Below are 21,683 nucleotides of genomic sequence, written 5' to 3'. Positions count from 1 at the left end.
GTAAATTTTGTTTTCCCGTGGTAAATGCAGAAATGGAATAGATTTAGGCCCTCTTGGTGAGGATCACACTTCCAGAGGTGGCTGCTGTGCCTGCCTATTCACCAGCTTGCAACTAAGATCCTGTTTTCAGGAAAGCTGACAAAAAAATCTCTCAGTGATGGCTCCAGGCTGGAACTGTGAGCTCACGGGGTCTAAGAAGTACCTACTGGGTGCTGGGGCCTACTGGGTGTTGAGCTACGTGGTAAAAATTAGGGAAAGGAAGAGAGACAGGCAGAGGGATTCAAAGATGGCCTGGATATAGCCAGAGCTTGGTCCAGCTGGGGTTTCAAGAAAGACCCAAGAAAAACAATGCCCATATAGTTTGACAAACACAATATTAGGGCAGCATCACACCAGGGGAAATATTAGCTTGTAAACAGGACTAGTCTCTAACCAGAGGAGCTATGGCACATGCAGTGAAGTTAGTAATACCTTTCAAGCAACATTAGTGCAAAAGGCTATGTTTTATACACACATGTCTGTGTGTTTCACGTGTGTGTGTGTGTGTGTGTGTGTGTGTGTGTGTTACTAGGCCAGGTTTGAATGTTACAATGATCCACAGATTGGAAATCAGATTTTCAGCAGACTTAGATGCAGAACAAACTCAAGACCTGGGCCTGCCAGTGCAAAGATGAGCAGAGAAAGGCTCTGAGGAGTCAGCTATCTTCCTGGAGGTAAAAGAAGGTTCTCCCCCAACAGCTGTGCTTCCACCGAGGCAGAGGAATCATCTCTAGCTGTGCCATCAGAGAGCAAGCAGAGGTGGCCTGCAGTAAGGTCTGTGGCTTGGGGTTGGGGTAGGTCAGGGTCAACACCTAGCACCCAGAAAATTTCAGTTTGATGTTAGAGAATGGAAACTGGATTGACCTCAAAGGTAGAAGAGGGAAATGCATATGCAAATGAACATTCTGCTTGATTCCCCAATGTCAGATAATGCTCTACAAGAATATCTGTGTACACCTTGATTGCACCTAAGGAGGATGCTCACCAGAGCCTGCATCAGAATCTTTGTGGCTGATTTTTCAAGGTGTGTATACTCAGACTACATGCCAAATTTACCAAGTCAGGACATCTGGACTACATTAAAGGGATTTGGGTGTCTAATAAGCTCTGCATGATTTTAGCATGATCCAAAGTTCCAAGGTGCTTCTGTAAGGAAATTCTAACTTCTTATAACACACTATACCCCAAGTCTCACCAGGTCAGCCTTTGTTCTCTCTCTCTCCTCTCTCTCTCTCTCTCTCTCTCTCTCTCTGTGTGTGTGTGTGTGTGTGTGTGTGTGTGTGTGTGTGTGTGTGTGGTTATTGCTTTTTGTTTTTCAGAGTTTCTCTGTGTAGCCCTGGCTGTACTGGAACTTGCTCTGTAGATGAGGCTGGCCTTGAACTCAGAGGTCCAACTGTCTCTGCCTCCTGAGCACTGGGATAAAGGCATGTACCACCATGCCTGGCCTTGTTTTCATTCTTGTAGCAATCCATGACATGTCCTAATAGCTATCCACCAGGCCATAATTGACTTACTCTACCTCCTTCTGTCTCTGTCATCAATGTCATCTTCAACCATCTCTGGAGTCTCACTGGGCTGTCTGTTCTCACAAGCTGTAAGGGAGAGAGCGTGGAAGACCTGTGGCAGGGTTTGATGAGCCAGATGGGAAACAGAGTGTCTCATTTGCCTTCTCAGAGGAGAACAGAGTCATATAGCCACCCACACCTCCTGCAAGGGCTGCTGGGAGAGGTAGTTCATTGACAGATGGCTGTCTACTACAGCAGTGGTTAACAGATACTGTCTAAGACATCTTTTGGCAGCAACTTTCCTGAATGTTCATCTGTCTTTCTGCCATAGCCTTCAGCTTGAACATCTGTGTGAAGCTGTTTTCTTCCACCTCCCATTTAAGCATTTCTCTGCGTTGTATCTCCCCCAGATGGTGTCTCAACGAGCAAGGGTTTGTCCTGCTCACCACTCTTCCTTCACTGCAAAGCATCTTTTGCACAGATTATGGACTCAGATGCTACCTTAGTGAATGACTTAACTATATAATTGGCACAAAAATTCTCAGTCCTGGGCAGAAGGACAGGAGGCTGGCGTTGCCTGCCAGGTTTCTGCCCTGGCTCTGTCTCCTTCTGGGAAGCCCTCCTTGAGCTGTGGTCTCAGTGAAACTGGGTAACAGAACCAAGTCATTTGGCTGCTAGAAGGATGAATGAGGTTATGGTGACATCAAGGCTATGGAGACACCATGCTGCTACCACATCTGGGCACATGGCTTCTATTGTTGTGACAAAGCCCCATCAGGATGGGGGTGAATCAAACTATTTTTGTGTTTGCAAATGGCCTGGACAGGATGTTTGTCACATGCAGGGCGTGTGTGTGTGTGTGTGTGTGTGTGTGTGTGTGTGTGTGTGAGAGAGAGAGAGAGAGAGAGAGAGAGAGAGAGAGAGAGAGAGAGAGAGAGAGGAGTGCTGTGGGAAGAGCTGCCAGTAAAAAGGGGACCAAAAAGGGCTAGTGGGTACTTCCTGTCTCTTAGATGTTCCTCAGGCAGAGCAGCCCCCGGAGCAGAACAGTGGTCTCCAGCAGGCTGTCAGGGGTTGGGTACCTTGTGGAAAGCACAGAGAGCCTTCAACCGGTGTTCAGAGGAGTATGGGCTTTGGAAAATTGTTACTTTCTGCCAGAGTAAGAGATAATGAAGTCAGGAAATGCCACCCAACAGAACAGACCCTATGACGGAGGTGGGAACCAAGTGCTTGCTATAGGTAGGTCAGGAACACTGAAGAAGGCCTGGGCTGTGAGGTCATCAGAACTCGGGTGGAGTAGGTCATCTCTGAGACTCCATCTCTGAGTCTGTTTCTGTCTGCACCTCCATGCTCCCTCTCTTTCCTCTGAATAGCATTTCCTGTCCAGCTCTCTCTATCTACCACAGCACATCTGATCCTGAAATGTCCACATCCTGGACATTACCTCATCTCTAGATCATGTGCTTTGCTCTTCCCTTCAACTAGCATCTGTGAGATGCCACCATGAGCCTGGCACTGTAAACCACGGGGACAGAGAGGGAGCGAGGCAAGTTGACTCCATGGGCTTACTTTGAACTTCTAATTCTCTAGAGGAAGAATCTCAGTGGTGGAAGCCAAAAGACTGCTGGTCTTCGAGTCTATCACTTTGCTCCAATCAGTTACAGAAGGAAGAATCGCATCATGTGACTCCAGACCAGAGGTGTTGCAAATCTGAGTGCTACCTGCAGCTAATTCCTCAGATGAAACCATGTCTACTCCTTGGTATGTCAGCTCATTGATATGCAGAGCTGTGGCACTCTGCATCTGCGAAGCCTAAGTTTGCTGAAAAACTCATGAAAATCACACACACACACACACACACACACACACACACACACACACACACACCACCTATCAGTGGCTTTGGTCTCAACACTGATAGGCAGTATTCCTCCCACAATATGTCTACCTAAATACTACACATCACATATATACCATATACCGCATACACAGACACCATGTATATACCCACACACCACATAAACTTACCATTCACACACAAATCTTTCACATATATATCTATATCTATATCTATATCTATATCTATATCTATCTATCTATCTATCTATCTATCTATCTATCTATCTATCATACCATGTAACAGATACCCACACATTTGCCTACAGATAGCCACACTTACACATCTCACACACACATGCACACACACACACACACACAGATAGAGGGGGAGACAGAGAGAGAGAGAGAGAGAGAGAGAGAGAGAGAGAGAGAGAGAGAGAGAGAAAACCATTTCCTGCTGTCCTCATTGTCAAGCTGACTCTCTCCCTTCTCTCTGCTTCATACCACCAGCAGCATCCTAAACGCAGGCTTCTGAGCCATTCAACGGGATTCAGGCTGAGTTCCCAGTTCCCTCTCATTTCCTCTTATTGTTCCAGGGAAATGTGTTTGAAGCTGGGTGTTTGTGGGGAGGAAATGCCACAGGATGGCCAGTGTTTGTCAAGGACAGGAGGGCAGCTTTTTGTGCTGATTCTGTGGTGGATCCAGGAGGGAGCAAGCCCACGCCTCTCTTCCAGGCCTTTTGCCATGGCTTCGGCACACAATCGTGGAATATTTGTTGTACCTATGAGGGAGAGCAGAGGAGAATCAGAAAGAGACAGCCATAGCATTTGGTGGGGAGCAGGTTTTCCTCATCTTTGTTGGTGCTGTCTATAGGCATTGGGGCTCTTGGCACGTAGTTAGCCCCTCCCTCTGTGTCGCCTCAGAGCTGGGCTCCATTCTACCCTGATGTTGGCAATGAAAGAGATAGGATCTAATAGGAGTAATGCCACAACTAGCGAGAAAAGGCAAGGTTGGAACTCTCTTCTGCCGTAGCTGGGTCACCAGGCCAGGTTGACTTTGGGGATAAAACAAAACAAAACAGAAATCAAAATAACATTTCTACCTCACCATACCTGGATCCACAGAAAAACAACAACAGCACAATCATCAGCTCCCACTGCACTGTAGCTGAGTCCAGGGAGCAGCCAGGACAGAGATGAGCCTCCTGGGGAATTGCGGGCAGTGGTTACTGAGGAAGAAGAGCACCTCCTCTGGGTTCTAGAAAGGGGCTTAGACACCCAGGTGACTTCCAATAAGTGATCCCTGCCCAGGGTGTGCTGGATGAACCAAACTGCAAAATCAGGTCTGCGGGAGCCTTCCTCCTAGGTAGGCCTGGAGGGGCCTTGTCCAGCACTTGCCTACCCTCCTCACCCCTTCACTTGACTCCCTTCATCAAGCGAAGCTGGTGAGTGGGGTGCTGCTGGCTCTCGAAGACTTGTTTCCTTGCAGGGACCCTTTTTTACAATGTGGCAAGGGGGGAGTTATCATTTTCCAACTTCCGATCTTAATGATACAGTCCAGCCGCTCTGTGCCATCCCTCAGGGCACCTGCTGGCAGGCCACTTTCGATTGATGGCTGATGGAAAATTAAAAGACGACAGAGAGATGGAATCCCATCTTGGGTCACAGCTAGGCTACCGAGACAGGGTGGGAGTGGTCCTTGCAAAAGCCACCTCACGCTGGCTCTCTGCCTAGTCCTACAAGTTCTGTATAAAAGTGGATCTGGCCCAGGAGCTTCAGAATGGGCTTAGAGATGAACTCATCTCCAAGATGAGACCCTCCTCGGCTCAGCTTCCCACTGAGTCTTCCAAGCAGTGGGTTGAATTAGCAACATCAAATATATGGCCTTGGACCCTGAAGGGACTGGGGCACAGTTGCAGCTTCTGGGTTGAACGTTGAGTTTTTGGCCTTGTTTGTTCTAACCACAAGCAAGTTCGTTTCTGGTGGCACTCCTGTCCTTCTGGACCCTTGTGTATCAGCTATGTACAGGGGCAGAGGGCCTCTGACAACTAGGCCCGGGTTCCCATTCAGCAGGGGACTCTCAGAGCCATGAGACCACCTGCACTCAGGGGCTGGCTTCCTGTCAGCTTCAGTCTGTGCCAGCCAAGGGTTGAGGTGGGATGGAGCCTTAGCTTCCTGGGCTGGTGTCTTGGGCTGTTTATGAAAGTGACTGTGACGGATATGGAGGAAAATAGATGTCCCTTCTATATCCCCAGCCACAGAGGCCCTCTGAAGCAGCTTTACTGAAAGGCTGGTTTTATCAAGTGTGGATCAGAGCCAAGCCTGTTATCTGAAGGGGACCCTGAACGGGCTGCTCACGAGCCCCTGCCACCTGGGAAACAGTCCCCATGTAGACTTCTTCTGTCACAGGTCTGGCTCAGCCTACTCCCACCCCCTCTCAGCCTTGTCTTCAGAACTGAAATGAAATCTCAAATGGAATGTGTTTTTAGGGTAACAGTGAATAATTTTTATAAAAGTAAGATTTCATTTTCTTTTTCAAATTCTCAGTGGAACATATGACTATTAGTCTTAAAAAAATGCATTCAGGGGGCTGATCCGGGGGCAATTAGAGCAGTCACTTTAAAATCCCCAAAGTGCTCTGAAAGTGGTGTGCTAATGGTGATCAAATTATAAATGCAAGCTGGGTTCCCACTGGAAAGAGAGAGAAAGAAAAAAAAAAAGCTTGCTTGAGGGATGCTCCACTTTTCAAGTTAGGAACCCAGAGATAATAACAGCCTGAGCCCAGCTGCACGTGGAGACAGTTCAGGCACGCAGGAGGAGGCCTGTGGGTAGGAAGGGGGTCATGATGCCCTCCCTGAGAGGCAAGCCTGGTCCATTCTTGGGGAAGTCTCCAGATCACTCAGTCAGACTGAAGGTCAGATTGCTGAACCCTGCTAAATTGTCAATTTCACTCGGAAGTTGGTGAGGATGAACAAGACTCTTGGTGAGAAAGATAGAATGAGGGTGGGGGCTGGGAAGAATGCTCAGCGGTAAAGAGCATGCACATTCTGCTCTTAGAGTGTGAGTCAGCTCCCAGCACCATGACAGGTGGCTCACACACCACCTGTACAGAAGACTAAGATGGGACCCTAGGCTGGTGGCTTGAAATTGCAGGGGTGCTCTCTCCAGCATGCTGTAGACATGTCTATTGAGAAAGTCTTGCTCCTTATTGAGTCTTATTTATCTTATCTGTAAAATGGGTTTATTGAATGGACCTCTGGTGTGCTTTGTAAAAGAAAAAATGAGTCAATGCCTCAAAGCAGATGGGGATTCTTAAGTGAGATGCTTGAGCGAAGATTTACCTCAATCAAAGCTGGTATCCCTCCCTGCCTCATTGGTTTCTTGCATTCAGTAATCTATTGACCCCATGAGGAGGCCTTTCCCTGAGATCTGCTTCCTCCTCCTTGTCCTTTCTCCTATTTGTCTTCCAGCATGAAGTCACCAGGCTGTCACGACAGTCCCTGTTTGCTATCTACCCTCCAACTCAGCCCTCTCTGCCTGTGATGCTTTCTTACTAAATCACCATGCTCTTGAAAGCCCATCTTTCTGCCAATCCCACAACAGCCTGTACCCTGGAAAGCCAGTGTGGTTATAGGAAAACGGAGCTATGCCGTGTGGCTTTTCCTTGAGCTCTGGACTGTGGTTCCACACCTCTGGTCACACTCCTACTCTCTGGTCTTTACAAATGCTCCCATCCCATGTCTTTGTACCCACTTCAGTGAAAACACAAAGCCGCCTAAGATTCCCCCACTCCCTCCCTGACTGCCTGTCCCCCAATTTCTCCTCTCACTGTGGTCAGCTCTCTGCAGTTAGATGAGATCTGATCTGTGATGCCAGATCCCACCTTTTCTCACCTGCTTCTAGACACCCTAGCAGTTTGTGACTTCCTCTGAACTGAAGCTTTCTTCTGTTGTGGGCTAACAGATACCCAAAGGTATTCAAACATGCTGTACTTTCCCCTCATAGAACAAAACTCGTCTTACGATTCCATTTCCGCTCTGCCCACACCCTGCTCATCAGCTTCCTGTCACGGTTACACCTCTTGAGGACATTGTCTATATGCTCTTGTCAATTTTTGTGGTCTCATTGTTTTATTTTACAATCCCCTGATTAATTGTTCCCCCTATTGACTTGGTCTTAGCATGGCATATATTTTACAATACCTTTATATCACCAGGAATTGGCTCTAAGAGTCCATTTTCTGTCAGTCCATTATAATACTAGCATATAACCTACATATATCCTTCCCTACATCTGAAATCATTCAAATCATTACTTATAGTGCCCAGTATCATGTATTATGTAAATACTTGGTATGCTATATTGTTTAGGGAATGAAGACAAGAAGAAATGACTGCATGTGTTTACTACGAATGCAGTGTTTTTCAAATATTTTCAATCTGTAGTTGGGGTCTCACGTATTAGCACCAGAGGATGTAGAGAGGTGACTGTATTTGTATACCTGGCTCAGCACCTTCTTCAAGTTCTCTGAGGTCAGGATTCAATCTGTTTTATTTGTGGCTGCAACCTTAACACCTAGATCAGTGCTGGTATTGGGAGGAACTAAATAAATATTTTTAAACAGTAAGCAGAATTCATAGACTGTGAAATACCTTCTCATGCATGAATGAGTTATTCAAGGGCCCACTGTTTTGCATATGCAAGCATAAGACATAAGGCACAGGATGCAGCTTGATGTCTCTGGGCCGTGGTGGTAATGGGGTCTGGTCTCTGAAGTTCTGCCTCTGACTCTGCTGTGTGTTTCATCCATTCTCCGATGGCTCCTTCCAGCAGAAGCTCCTCTTTGCTTCTGTTTTTCTGGATCCTTGAAGAGAGGAGGCTTCTGAGCACTAACTTTACTAATGGGTAAATACTGAGTGAGAACGTCGACTCACGTAGGCAGCAACCTGCATGAGACCTGAGGATCAGCGTCTCAGTGTTCGCCTCTCTCATCCCGCGATGACCCTCCATGGCCTCCTGAACCACCAGCATTCGGCAAGACATTGATTGCATGATGTGTTGGTTAAGATATTACATTTGGGGGTGTAATTAATTCAAAGGCAATTAGGCATTCGATAGTCCTGATTCTATCCTCCAGTAAGAATTAATAGAAAACCTTTCAATCAGCAACAACTACAAAAACGTTTCTGCCCCCAAAGATAATCAATATTGCCCAGAAAAGCATTCTTCTGGCTTCAGTGGGGCATGGATTTCTGGTTCTTTTGAAACAAGTGCGGAACATTCTACTCCTGATTTCATCAAATGCCCCTGCCTTCAGTCTTTATGGACAGTCTTTAAAATGGCATAGAACTAACTCGGTGTGGTTCTTTCCAGTCCAGCTGTATGCCATGGTTCAGGTGCTAGTGTGCTCGTAGAAGGTCATACGCAGTGGGAAGGTGGTGAGTGCCAGCCACTTCACTGGGTACATTACCTATTACCCTTCAGGAGCCTTTCTTCCAGAGTTGCCAGAGCCCTGTGGAGGAAACGAAAGCATATGAGGCCCTTTGCTCTGAAGTCACTCTGAGCCAGTGTTTGGAGGAGCATCCCCGAGCCACTGTTGGTATCTTCTCTCCCTTCCACCATCCATGCCTATTCCTAGTGGTGACCTCTGCCTTAGGTTCTGTACTACCTTGAGAAGGGAATTGCCTTCTTTGTAATGACTGTATCATCCTGTCCCATTCTTGCCAGTTCTCTCTCCTAGCTGAGATACTTGGAGCAAAGGTTTTGCTGGATTTTAACCCTGTTCCCCCTCTCCATCCTCCATTCTGCTTTCCTGCTTTTACAAGAGGCATTTGCATTGCTCTCAGGCCTCTGGGGGAATATAGCAGGGTTCAGGTAGGGACTGTGGTCCTCAATGGATGGGAAAGGTTTTCATATGCTAATAGGGTCGCCTGACCTCACAGACAATTGTATACTACAGGGTAAAGGAGAGAGAGTATAGATCAGATCATGAGAGAGATACTGAGAATGTTCTAGAACAAAGGCACCTTTTAGACTAGCTTCTTAGATGAATATCCCAGGAGAACTGATATTATTTCTGTAATTTTAGGCTTAGCTATTTGTTTCTGGGAGCTGTACCATATGAGCTTCTTCACCCAATACCTTGAGTTCATGTTAATGCTAGTCCAATAGACCCAGGCCCTGAAGACACCATGGGATTCCTGGAAAGGGAAGGAAAAGCTACAAAGCGTCTTTCTGAGGAAGCTCCTCTCTGAGAGCGTAGCCAGCTTCTCTCCAACCTTTAAACAAAGGAAGAGGGATCCGTGAGCCTCAAGGGTTTGAAGTGTGGCATAAATAGTGAAGGCTGTGACCAACCCGGCCAGCAGAACGCAGGTGATGTTGGAGGAAGCCTGTGAACCTGTCAGAGCAATGCTCTTTTTGGGGTGTGATTGTGGATTCAAAAGAGTGCCACTCAGCTAATATAACTGAGGGAAGTTTTAGCCAGTCTCATTTCCAGAAAACAGAGGGTCACTCTCCTTAAACAGAATAGCAGTCTAATATTTAACCTAGGGAAGAGTACATTTTAGGATGCTGAACGCCATCCCCATGAGTATTCATGCCCAATGGCAAGCCCTTGTCCCAACCTCTCTAGTGCCTTTCCTTCCCCCACATTCCTGTTCCCTCTACCCATCTTTGTCTTCCGTCCTCCACAGAGGCAAGTTCCACCCCCATGGAAACAAAGAGAAGGCTAAGTTATTAGACTAACCCAAGTCTGTGATTCTACATGCCGTCCACAATGGGGCTCCCGAGAGATTTTGGATTAACTTCACACAAATGTCCCTTAAGTGCTCCAAGCATCCGGTTGTCCATTTACCAAACATCTAATGGGTGTTTAGGATGCATTAGGCGGCTGCCTCAGGCAGTGTGGCTTATCCAAGCAGCTCAGAAGGGACCACACGCCCTCATTTCTGTGATCTGATTTTTCCCAAGTCCCTACACTACCGTTTCCTGAGCTTAGGGACTGAGACTTCCTGCGTTGTTTATTGGTGAATGGAGCAAGGAGGTGATGCCTGCACTTGTGTGGCTGTGTTTTCAATTAGCCATGTTTTCTAAGGACTTGGTGTTGACTTGAGGAGACAAGGCACTGGTCTTCATAGGTAGAAAGGCCAGGAATGGTGTGTCTCTGGGGAGTTCTCACCTCAGCCCGGCAGCATGGATAGGAGTCTATTGCACTAGGTATCTGGTGTCTTCCTAGGTTGTACTTGAGTCTCAGAATCTGGGTGGGCTGCTCCAAGGCTTCCAGCTCCTGGTGAAGTCCCTTTGCAAGGGTAGGGACTAGAGGGCCCTCAGCTTTCACTTACTTCTATTTATTTATTTATTTATTTATTTATTTATTCATTCATTTATTCATTTATTCATTTATTCATTTATTCATTCATTTATTTATTTATTTTGGTGTCTCCTTCCTGCTCTTAGCTCACAAAACTCCCTTCTGATGAGCTCATCTTCTCTATAGTAGCTTTGCGCTTTTGACCAGGCAGTATCCATCTAGCCATCCATCCATCCATCCATCCATCCATCCACTAATATTAATGACCTGTTCTCCATGGCCTCCAGAACAAATCTCAGGTTTCTGATTTATCAATTTAGGATGGTTTTGCTCTAAGAAACAGAAAGCCTCAATTCCAACTAATTTAAGCTATAAGGACACTTGTCATCTTCGTCCAAAAATGTAGAAATGGCTACGCTTCCAAGTAGGATGACTCTGACTCTACTTCTCTTCCATCCCATTGTCTCTGTCCAATCCTTCTTGTTGAGTTCTCCCTTAGACTGGATGCATCATATATGACACTGTCCCGGAATAAGGAGGAGTCTCTCTTCCTTTGTCCTCTTTTTATAGATGGCAGGGCAGGGCTGGGTAGGCCAAATGGAAGACAGGCTTTGGCGATGGTGCATTTTCAAATTCCCAGAGAAGACAGGAGGTGATCTTCAATTGTGGACTAGGTGGCCTGTCATAAATCAGGCCAGGTTCAGTGGGAAAAAAATCAACAAACAACTAATTTCAGTGGATTCCTGGAGCCTAGTAGCTAGTGGGAGGACCACAGCCATTTCAGCAAATGTCTGCCCTGAGGTAGCACCGAGTTCCTTTCCCCCAGAGCTTGACATTAGCAGCCAGTTGGTGAAGAACAGAATACAAGCTGTCTGCTCCCCTCCCAGCCATCTTCCTGCTGGCACACCCACTCTGGGAGCTGACCTGCCCTGGCCTCCTAACAGCCGTCCTGCCTGTTACCTAGGGTCACTCTTTTTCTTGCCCAGTACTGGACAGTGGACATAATGGCCCCCTTGTGTTGTATATGATACCAGAGGCAAGCCTGCCAGTGCTGCCTGAAGCTCCCTTCTGCCTTGCTCTGCCCCCTGTGCCTGCAACAGAGGTGCCTCAGGCCCACCAACCTCTCCGCCTTTGTAAATAGATGACAGAAGGTGGGGCAGCCGCGTGGTCTCTGGATCTAGAGAGTTCTTTGTCCTACAGAAGCCATTGGGTTGAGTGCTCTGGTAGAAGCCAGGGATGGAGATTGTGGCCCTCAATTTTGTGTGTGTTTGTGTGTGTGTGTGTGTGTGTTTGAGTATGCATTACTATGGAACTCAGATATTGTCCTGGCTAGTTTTTTTCCAGATGCTGAAGTGGCTATTTTTATTTACTTATTATTTATTTATTTTTTTGTCAACTTTGCACAAACTAGAATCATTTAAAAAGAGGCATTCTCAATTGAGAACATGACTCCAGAAGATTGGCCTATAGGCATGTCTGTGGAGATTTGTCTTAACCAGTGATTGATGGCCAGCTCACCGGAGGCAGTGCAACCCCTGAGCAGATGGTCCTCGATATAGGAAAGCAGCAAGCCATGGGGAGAAAGCCAGTAAACAGCACCCTCCATGGCCTCTGCATCAGTTCCTGCCTCCAGGTTCCTGTCCTGCTTCAGTTCCTGCTCTGATTTTCCTGGATGATGGACTTGCACCTGTAAGCTAAAATAAACCTTCTCTTTTCAGCTTGTTTGGGGCACGGTGTTTTATCACAGCAATAGAAACCCTAAGACAGAGGTCAACCTTGGATGTTGTCCCTCAGTATCTTCTAAGATAGCATCTCTCACTGGGACCTGGGACTTATGATTCAACTGGCATGAACAGTCAGCGAGCCTCAGGTATCCCCTGTTTCCTCCTCCACTATGCTGGGATTATAAGCACACGCCATCACTCCCTGCTAAAGGCTGAACTTAGGTTCCCATGGTTGCATAGCAAGATCTTTGATAACTGAGCTATCTCCCCAGTCCCCATCCAGCTTCCTTCATATGATTCTTTGTTGAATGAAGATGAAAGGGTATTTCTAGAGCTAGCTGGCCTGGTGGAAGAGCTTGGAAGGGCACCTTCTGGACAAACACCACCTCTGCCCAGCACCTAGCAGGTTCTACGTTTCCCATGAGCCTCCACCACATAAAAGGAAGATCATTGAGCATTGTGTCACTTACCAAGTACCTCTTGGGTGCCGAATCTGCACTAAGTCCTTAGGGAGAGGACCGGGAAAGGATTAGCAGCACTGAGGCTCATCAGCTAAGAGCTCAGGGAGATGGCCTCTCAGGGTTAGGTGCCTAATCCAGTACATGACCCTTTGGGACAGCACATGACTGATGTGTAATATGGGAAGAATAAAACGTTCCTCTTCAGAGAGGGCTCATGAAGACTGGATGAGACACAGTATGTGTCAAGTGTGAATGAATGACCGACGGAGCTGGGAAATGGCTCCATGGTTATAGTGCCTGTTGTGCAAGCATGGGGACTAGAGTTCAGATCTCTGGGGCCCATGTAAGTGCTGGGTGTCCTTAAGAAGGCAGAGGCAGGGATCCCTAGAGGAAGCTGGTTATGGAGACGAGCCCTATCATCGAACTTTGGCTTTGGTTGAGGCCTTACCTTGGTGAATAAGGTGAAAGGCAATTAAGGATGCTTCCCAAACATCTTCACTCACATGCTTATACATGTGAACAAATGTACATGTATGCTCACACACATACAAACATACACATCCTTACACACATACAGAGAGAGAGACAGAGACAGAGACAGAGAGAAACAGAGACAGAGACAGAGGGGAGGGGGCCAAGCAAGCAAGCAAGCAAACAAACAAACAAAACAGGCAGTGGCAATGACCAAGTTTCTTACTTGTGGAAATCACAGGAAGTTATTGAACAGAGTTTACTGTGACCTGCTAGAGGATGACTTAAATGTACTAGTCTAGGTGGGCAAGCTTAGCCTCTACTACTGTCTGCTACCCTAGACTTCACTGGTTAAACGTTTAATCTCCTTGTTTGTACCATGCACAGGTTATGTCCAGAGGCTCAGCATCCGGTGTCCTTACAGAAGTTCAGTAATTGACATGGCTTTGTCTCCAGTGGTCCAGCATCTCAGCATCCATAGGAAGCTGAATGACAGCATCCACCTGCTTCTCCCCATTCAACCAGAAATGACACTTGCCATCCCATTCCTAGTCCCTTGGCATGAACTCATCACAGGCAACAATTTCATGAGAAGGCAGCTATGAAATGCAGGAGAACTCACGGCTGCTCAGTGGGCAATATTGTGTGCCGATAGGGTTGGGCAGAGAGCCTTCCAGGCTACAGGAAGGGACAAGGAGTCAGTGCTGTGGAAGCTCTGAGCAGCTCATCACTTGTGGGGAGAGACAGAATGCAGGTCGGATGGGGGCCAGATAATCTCTGGGATAAGACATTGAGCCAGCTGTGCTCGTGAGCTCTGGCCACAGTGAAGGTTATGGTGTGAAGAGCCAACCAAGGTTGGGATAAGGAGACACTGTGGGAATCTATTCCAGGGATCTGATCAAGGGGATGGGTGCAGGCCTGAATTGGGGCTATGGCAGTGGGTTAGGGGAGAAGTCAACAGTGTCACCAGGTAGATGATAATAGCAGTTCTCTAGCTCTTTATCCAGTGTCTGTTGTGTCCTGAGTGTTTCACAGAGTCAGGATCAGCTTCAATGGACAACCTGGAGCTCAGAAGTGGATGTGCCAGCATTTGCAGGACGCCTGCTTTAAAGGCTTAGGATAGAGAGGCCAGACCATGGAGCTATCTGCCGACTGTGTACCACTCAGCTAACCAAATCTAGCACTGGCTCCAGGGCCTTCTGCCATTCCTTTCAGGTTGGCTAGAGAAACTGGGCAACCGAACCAACCATCTTCCACAATCCAGAGACAAATACATTCAGATTGAAAGTTCACATGCTACCTTAGAGGCAAAGTTCTGATTCTGGTGGTAGATAAGATCCCTAATGTGAACAAATTCAACCCCAGGATGGCGGTTAGGTTGGGACATAGACCCTAGAGCATGCAGTTTGAGGTTGTGATGTGAAGGACCCGGACACACAAATCTTGTGTGGTATTGAGTAGTGGGTATTTGGTGTATTCTAGGACCTTACTTAACCTACTCGAGCTCGATCAGCTTGCCTCTGCCTCCCAAGTGCTGGAATTAAAGGCCTGAGTCACCGCCCAGCTTTGTAGCCCAGGCTAGCCTTGAACTCACAGAAATCTGTCTGCCTCTGTCTCTGCCTCTGAACTGGAATTAAAGGTGCTTCACATATCTTCTGCTTTTTTTCTAGCATCTGAAGGATCACTTTTTAAAAAAATATTTATTTATTTTATTTGTAATAGATAAATAATTTATTTATATGAGTACACTGTCGCTCTCTTCAGACACACCAGAATAAGGCATCTGATCCCATTACAGATGGTTGTGAGGTTGTGAGCCACCATGTGGTTGCTGGGAATTGAACTCAGGACCTTTGCAAGAACAGTCAGTGCTCTTAACTACGGGGCCATCTCTGCAGCCCTCTGGAGAATCACTTTTAAGTAACTTCAAGCTTAGGAACAAGACCCCACTACCCTTAGCAGGTGCAGGAGCCCTTATCTTACTTCTGGAATGAGTTGGGTACTGGGAATTGTGATGACTACTTTTGGTTGTAAACTTGACTCCATCTAGAATTAAATAAAGCCCAAGTGGCTGGGTACACCTGAAAGGAGGGGCTTTTTTTTTGATTGGATCATTGAAAGTTGGATGACCCACCCTAAATCTGGGACACACCTTTTGCCTAAGTCAGTGGTTCTCAACTTGTAGATCTAGTCCCTTTTGGGGATAGAATGTCTTTTGCACAGGGGTCCCATTTCAGACATACTGCATATCAGATGTTTACATTACAATTCATAAAAGTAGCAAAATTACAGTTATAAAGTAGCAACAGAATAATCTCATGGTTGGAGGGGTCACCATAACAGGAACTAGGATGGCAACATTAGAATGGTTGAGAACCACTGGCCTATATAAAGGGCACGGAAGATGGAGCTCATGTTCTGCCTGCTTGTGCTTACTCTTGCTTCACTGGCATTAGAGCCTATGCCTTCAGGATTCCGGTGTAGCCTGAAGACCAGCCGAGACATCCAACTTATGAACTGAACGGCTATTGGATTCTTGGACTTTCTGTTGGGAGACAGCCACTGTTGCAAGAGTCAGACTACAGTCTGAAACCCATTCTAATAAGCTGAGAGGATTCATTCTATCTGTTCTGTGTCTCTAGAGAACCCGGAAGGATGCAGGGACCCACTGGAAGAACACTCTTTGCAAAGGCATCAAGTCCTGCTGTTCACTGGAGCCATTTCACAGGCAATGAAGGTGAGCTAGAGGACTAAGCCACTGAGGAAGAAAAGGCAAGGAGGAGAAAGGGAGGCAGAAGCTGGCAAATATGAATCCTGGCTGCTTCCTACTATCTGCAGAGGACAACATAGGCCTGCTAGAGTCATGGAGGACAGCCCTATGCATAAAGAATCCCTCAGGGAAACGGCAGGCTGAGGAACTCAGCTGGACCTGCAAAGCCCTCTGCCTAGGCAAGAGCCCTGGTGCCTTTTATTAGACAGAAGACCATTCTACAATAAATACTCCTCACACAGGCCAGAGAAGTTACCATAGTTGGCTCCGTCCCAGCAGAGCTGAGTCAGCAGGAAATCTGCCAAGGTGCAGCAAACCCCGTGTCCTATGGGTTCCCTGTGTTGATGTTTTTTAAAGCCCGAGGCTGAGAGCTTGAACGCCAAGTGTGCAGTAGATGCACCACACCTGTGGGTCCCAGGTCCTGTGAAGGGGTGAGTAGATGAGTGGATGGTCTAGCAGTCTTGCAAAGGGGTCAAAGCAAGTTTCTTATTTATGAAATAAGCCGGAGAATATTAGCTCCTCAGAGGTTTGAGGACCTTGAGATTTCCCAAGCTTTAGGTTTGGTTTTATCTGTTTATTTATTCATTTGCCATGCTGAGCATTGACCCCTGGCCTTGACTATGTTTGGAAAGTGTCCTAGCAGTGAGCCATATCCTCAGTCCTGCATAGTATATCCTGATGAGCTATGAGCTATGGTTCTGAGTATGAGGTCTCTCTTTTCTCGCTCTGTTGCTAACTTTACCAAACAGTGCACCCATATTTCCTCTATGAACCTGGGATTTATGAACTAGCTCAAAGGACCAGACTGATAAGGAAGAGTTTGTAAGCTATAAAGTTCTGGAGAAAACCAAAGCATAATTATCTTTGGCATGGGGTAGGCCCTGAGCAGCTAAGGGACCTCATTTCTTTTAGCTTCTCTATCAGGATGTCATAGGAAGGGGCCATATCAACAGGATGGGTCTTGTTCACAATTAATACTTAAGGAGAATTACCCAAGAATCAGGGGTGTAGCTCAGGTGGCAGGGTGCTTGGGTAGTATTGTGAGCTAGTTATGGTGAGGTGGTCCATGTTTGTAACCCCAGCTCTTGGGAGGTAGAGGCAGGAGGATCAGAACTTCAAGATCATCCTAGACTCTATAGCCAGTTTGAGGTCAACCTACTCTATATGAGACCCTATTTTTCAAAACAAACAGTCTGTCTATCTACCTCTCTACCTTCCTACCTCCCGTAGTCTCTCAGTATATTTCTCAAATTTTCCATCACCTGTTCAGTTCTCCAACATAACTGGAAGAAGAAATGACTGTTTTTATAGCTGCCTAGTAGTTAGGCTCTATCCCAGCCTCCAGAGGGAAAACTTGTTTGACTAGTTGAGGATAAGAAGTGTAGGCAGGCTCAGAATAGCAGCTTATGCCTTTAATCCTAGCTCTTGGGGAGCAGGTGCTAGCCTGTTCTACATAGCAGGCCAAAGGCCAGCCACTGATACATAGTGAGACCCTGTGAAGGAAGAGGAGGAAGAAGAGGAGGAGGAGGAGGAGGAGGAGGAGGAGGAGGAGGAAGAGGAGGAGGAAGAGGAGGAAGAAGTAGTGGTGTAAGCACTTGTCAGGCTCGGTGGATCTAATACAAGTTACAGTCATCTGATAAGAGGAAACCTCAACCAAACAAACTAGACTAGACTGTAGACCAGCTTTGGGGGGACATTTTATTGATTGATGATTGGTGTGGAATGGTCCTGCCCATTGTGGGCAGTGTCATCCTTGGGCAAATGGCCCTGGGGTGTAAGAAAGTGAACTGAGCAGCTAGGAGGAGCAAGTTGCTTTGGGTCAGTGTTTTATCACAGCAATAGAAGCTGTGACTAAGAAGAGAGGCAGAGCCAGGAGGCCAGGAATGAGTCCACACTTTTCTTTCTGAAATGCAGACCCCTGGTTGCTTAGGGCTTCCCCTCCACTCTCCAGCTCCCCTCCAGCCTAAACACCCTCCCTGTTCCTGGACATCACAATCGCCAGCTAAGATGCCTATAGGGCTGGTGGGGGCCTCAGGACTCCCTTATTCCTTGGGGGTGGGCGTTAGGGAGTGTGTGGATGAGCTAAGATGCACATATTGAGAAACTATCTTTTCAGCAAAAGCCTAAAATTTAATTTGGATTTTGTTTCGTTGGTTTGGTGAGACCTTATTCAGCCCAGGCTGGCCTTGAACTTAGACAGCAATTCTGTCTCAGCAAACACCTAAAGGACCCTGAGTGGCTGAGATTGGTGACCTGTGCTCGGGGTAGCTCCTTACCAAGTCTTTAAGAGAGGAGGCAAGAACTAGCTCTAGCCCTGGTTTGTGCACATCCTTGCAGACTCCGGGCCTCTGAGGGTAGAGTGGTGCCCTGGAGGCTCCTGGCTGTGCTCAGGAGGAAGTGAATGAGCAGGCAGGTTTACTTCCTGATGCAGAAGAGGAAGTGGGCCAGAAGTTCAAAGGACTCCTGTGGCGATCAGTCTTCCGTGTCTCTTGGCTGAGCCTTGAGATGCCGAGATGCCGAAGGTATTGCTGGGTGTATCTGTGAGGTGGCCACCGGGATCGGAGGAGTGAGTACAGGTGATTGGTTGTTCTCAGTGTGGGCGGGTCTCATCCAATCAGTTGAGAGCTTGTATGGAGGAAAAGGTTAAACGAGAAAGGATTCTTCTCTCTGTACCAATCTTCTCTTGACTGCTGTGAGCTGTTGCACCATGTGCACTGCTCTTTATCACGGAGTCTGGAATGGCGTGCTGCATTGCAACAGGAAACTGGCACAAATAGTGAGCCAGTCCCATTGTGTCCACTCCTCTGGATGGGTAACAAGGACTCGGATGCCGACTTGAGGCCATCCAGTCCTACCATTCATTTCCCAAGGAAGTATGTGAGCGTAGAGGTATCAAGGCAAATGAGTTTCAAACCAGAGTCTGGGTGTTGTAGCCAGTCTCTGAGATATCATAAGGCACTGAGAAAAGCCCTGGTGGGATAGAGGAGAGGGTTTGATCTGGGTGCTTCCCTTCCCAGATACCCACCCACAGCCAAAGCTATACAGACATTGGGTGTTAATTTCATCAGAGTGACGTCTTTCTTCCTTTCTCTCTTTCTTTCTCCTTCAAGATTTGTTTATTTATTTTATATATATGAGTACACTGTCACTCTCTCCAGACACACCAGAAGAGGGCAGTGGATTCTGTTACAGATGGTTGTGAGCCACCATGTGGTTGCTGGGACTTGAACTCAGGACCTCTGGAAGAGCAGTCAGTGTTCCTAACCACTGAGCTATCTCTCTAGGCTTTATCAGAGTGATTTCTAGGAGGGCTGAATTTTCTCCAGTTGACATCTAACTAAGAGCAGATAATTTCTGGACGTGGACACCAGTGTTTCATGATGCCACTGACACAGAGGTCTTGTCTGAATCAATGAGAGCTGGTGCGAGATAGAACCAGTGAAGAGGCAGGCCCACCGCTGTGGGGGCCTTGGCCCATACCTGGCTAAACAGACTTCAGTTGTCTTGTTTGTGCCATGGAGGCTTGAGACAGTTAACCAGAAGGCTGACAGGTCTAGATAATGTTTGGGGAAGATCCTGGTATATATGAAGGAAGAATCTGTAAGTGGAGACCAAGGGAGGAAAGGGCTAGTTAGCAGGAGAATGAGCTAACGTAATAGCCCCAAGGGAGAACGAGGATGGGTACAAGGGAGCCTGCAACATGGAACCTATCAAGACCCAGGATTCTACATTTTAAAATTCCCCAGAGACTTGGGACCAGGAAGGTAGCTAACTGACCAGGGATAACACAGTGCCAAGACTTACGGGTGGTTCTCCTGAAGGTACCCAGGCACTTGATAGCATCATAGAACTAGGGTGGTGGGAGTTGGATCCACCGCAAGGAGAGGCAGGGTAGAAGCACACATCACAGTCAGCTCCCAGCACCTGCCTGTGGGTACCGTTCCATTCCCTCCCAAGTACAACTTCATGACATTCGACTGCATTAAGCTTGTAACCAGGAAAAAGAAATGTATTTAGAGGGTGCAGATATTTCACATTTAGGGCGAGTGATGATACCTGCAATTTACCACGTCAACAGCTCATTCTCTGCGTTGGGTAGGTTGTAGATCTTATGACAGAGGCTAGTACTCGAGACGCTCCCGGCTGTAAACTTGATCTTATTGGCAAACTGTCTATTATGCAGCTAAAAAACATCTAGTTAATAGGCACTGCCCTTCAACAACCAGAAGCAACCGGAGTCCTGGGTGGTGATAACAGTGACATTACGTCTCTTTTATCACCCCTGGGTTCTTTATGCTGCCAATTACCTGGGCTCACTCACTCCCTTGGCTTCCCAGACCATGCTCTCACCCTCATTTGGCTTTCCTGGGGCTCTGTTTGTACCTGAAGCACCCCCGAGTTTCACTGGTGGGGAGAGGATCTGATATTCAGGAAGCAGCGATGCTCGCAGGAGGCAAAGACTGGCAGAGGAGTCAAGCAGGTGACTTCCAATAGAGCCATTTGCCAAGTGCCCGGTGTATCTGTGGCACCAGATTCTGAGCTCTGGGCTGGGAGCGCAGTGACAGGCAAGACTAGAAGAGTCTGAAATCTCAATGATCTGGTGGCGTGTTTTTTTGGAATCAGTAAAAGTGCCCTCCTCCCTCGATAGATAGAGCAGACAGCTTTCATGTGAGTGTGAATGTTTGCTGAAAACTAGCCTCGGCCTTTCTCCCCTGAACGTTCAATGCCAAGTCAAGTTTGCCGCTTTAGGGAACCTCTTACTATCTTAAATCCTGTAGAAGGCTTGGATCGGGTGTAGGAAATTTTCACAAGAACCCAAATTTCGCATCGATTTGTGATGGATTAGCATACCAAAATTGGTTTAAAGTGCGCTTAATGGATGCATTCCTGCGGGAGGGATCCGCCCAACCAGAGGATTTCTAAATTTATAAAATTGAAATGCACTTTGGGTTACTGAGGAGTCTAAATTTGTCAAAGTCACAGGGTGGGAGGCAGGTCTTTGCAGAAATCTGAAGCCAGGGCTGCCAAATCCAACAGCCCAGGCGATGGCATCTAGAGCCCCTGGGCCAAGCCCTTTTCAGGGCAGAAGCAGAATCTGTGCGCTATGGGCCTCGTGTTTACTAAGCCCTGGTGTGAGTGAGGGACTGAAGGTGACAGGAACCCAGTTCCAGTAAGTAAAGCCCGCCATTGCTTGACGTCGCTGGCATCAGTGTACATTTATGGAATAAGAGGGACTTTATGTCTGCTTCTGCAAGCTTGGTTTCTGAGCCTCAGTCTCCCAGTCTGAAGGATGGGCATGAGCGACATTGACTGTTGGTGAGGATTAAGGCTGCAGAGTAAGAAAGGACTGCTTGTCTCACGGGGTCTTTGAAGGTTCCTTTAGGAAGAGAATGGACCTTCATTATCTCAAGGACACCCTCTTCATCCTAGTGTGTGGCGCACAGTAGGTGCTCAGGGGAATGGTTAGAGATTAAATGAATGAGTGTGGCTGTAAGGGCTATGGTGGGGGTCCTTGTTACAGTGTCTTTGTGCTGCCCCTTATAAAGGGCACAAGTTCAAGTTAGAACTG

At 47.3% G+C, this 21,683-nt stretch overlaps 1 protein-coding gene and 1 long non-coding RNA gene across 7 annotated transcripts in view; both read left to right on the top strand.

Annotated features, from left to right (window-relative positions):
• Positions 1-966: 966 nt before the first annotated feature.
• LOC147996987 (uncharacterized) lies at positions 967-15,428 on the top strand. Of its 5 annotated transcripts, none has more exons than XR_015652625.1 (4): positions 967-1,063; positions 3,132-3,302; positions 12,407-12,558; positions 13,732-15,428. It is a non-coding gene; the product is annotated as an uncharacterized LOC147996987 (long non-coding RNA). The 5 variants fall into 5 exon arrangements; XR_015652623.1 differs by lacking the exon at positions 967-1,063 and adding an exon at positions 2,404-2,780; XR_015652628.1 differs by lacking the exons at positions 967-1,063; positions 3,132-3,302; positions 12,407-12,558 and adding exons at positions 6,140-6,362; positions 12,100-12,377 and having other exon boundaries at positions 13,732-14,994.
• A 3,127-nt stretch (positions 15,429-18,555) lies between these two features.
• Positions 18,556-21,683, top strand: part of Chst15 (carbohydrate sulfotransferase 15) — an 85,603-nt gene continuing 82,475 nt past the window's right edge. Inside the window, exon 1 of one of the 2 annotated variants that reach the window (XM_087643985.1) lies at positions 18,556-18,680. The gene's annotated coding sequence lies outside the window, so the exon portion shown is untranslated. Of the gene's footprint in view, positions 18,691-21,683 lie in introns of both variants that reach the window. The other variant, XM_087644086.1, reaches the window with a different exon arrangement.

This window comes from Rattus norvegicus, chromosome 1 (genome assembly GCF_021556685.1).
Source record: "Rattus norvegicus strain SHRSP/BbbUtx chromosome 1, alternate assembly SHRSP_T2T, whole genome shotgun sequence".
NCBI classification, from domain to species: Eukaryota; Metazoa; Chordata; class Mammalia; order Rodentia; family Muridae; genus Rattus; species Rattus norvegicus.
The sequence above is the reverse complement of the archived record's forward strand: the minus strand, read 5'-3'. Positions and strand labels throughout refer to the sequence as shown.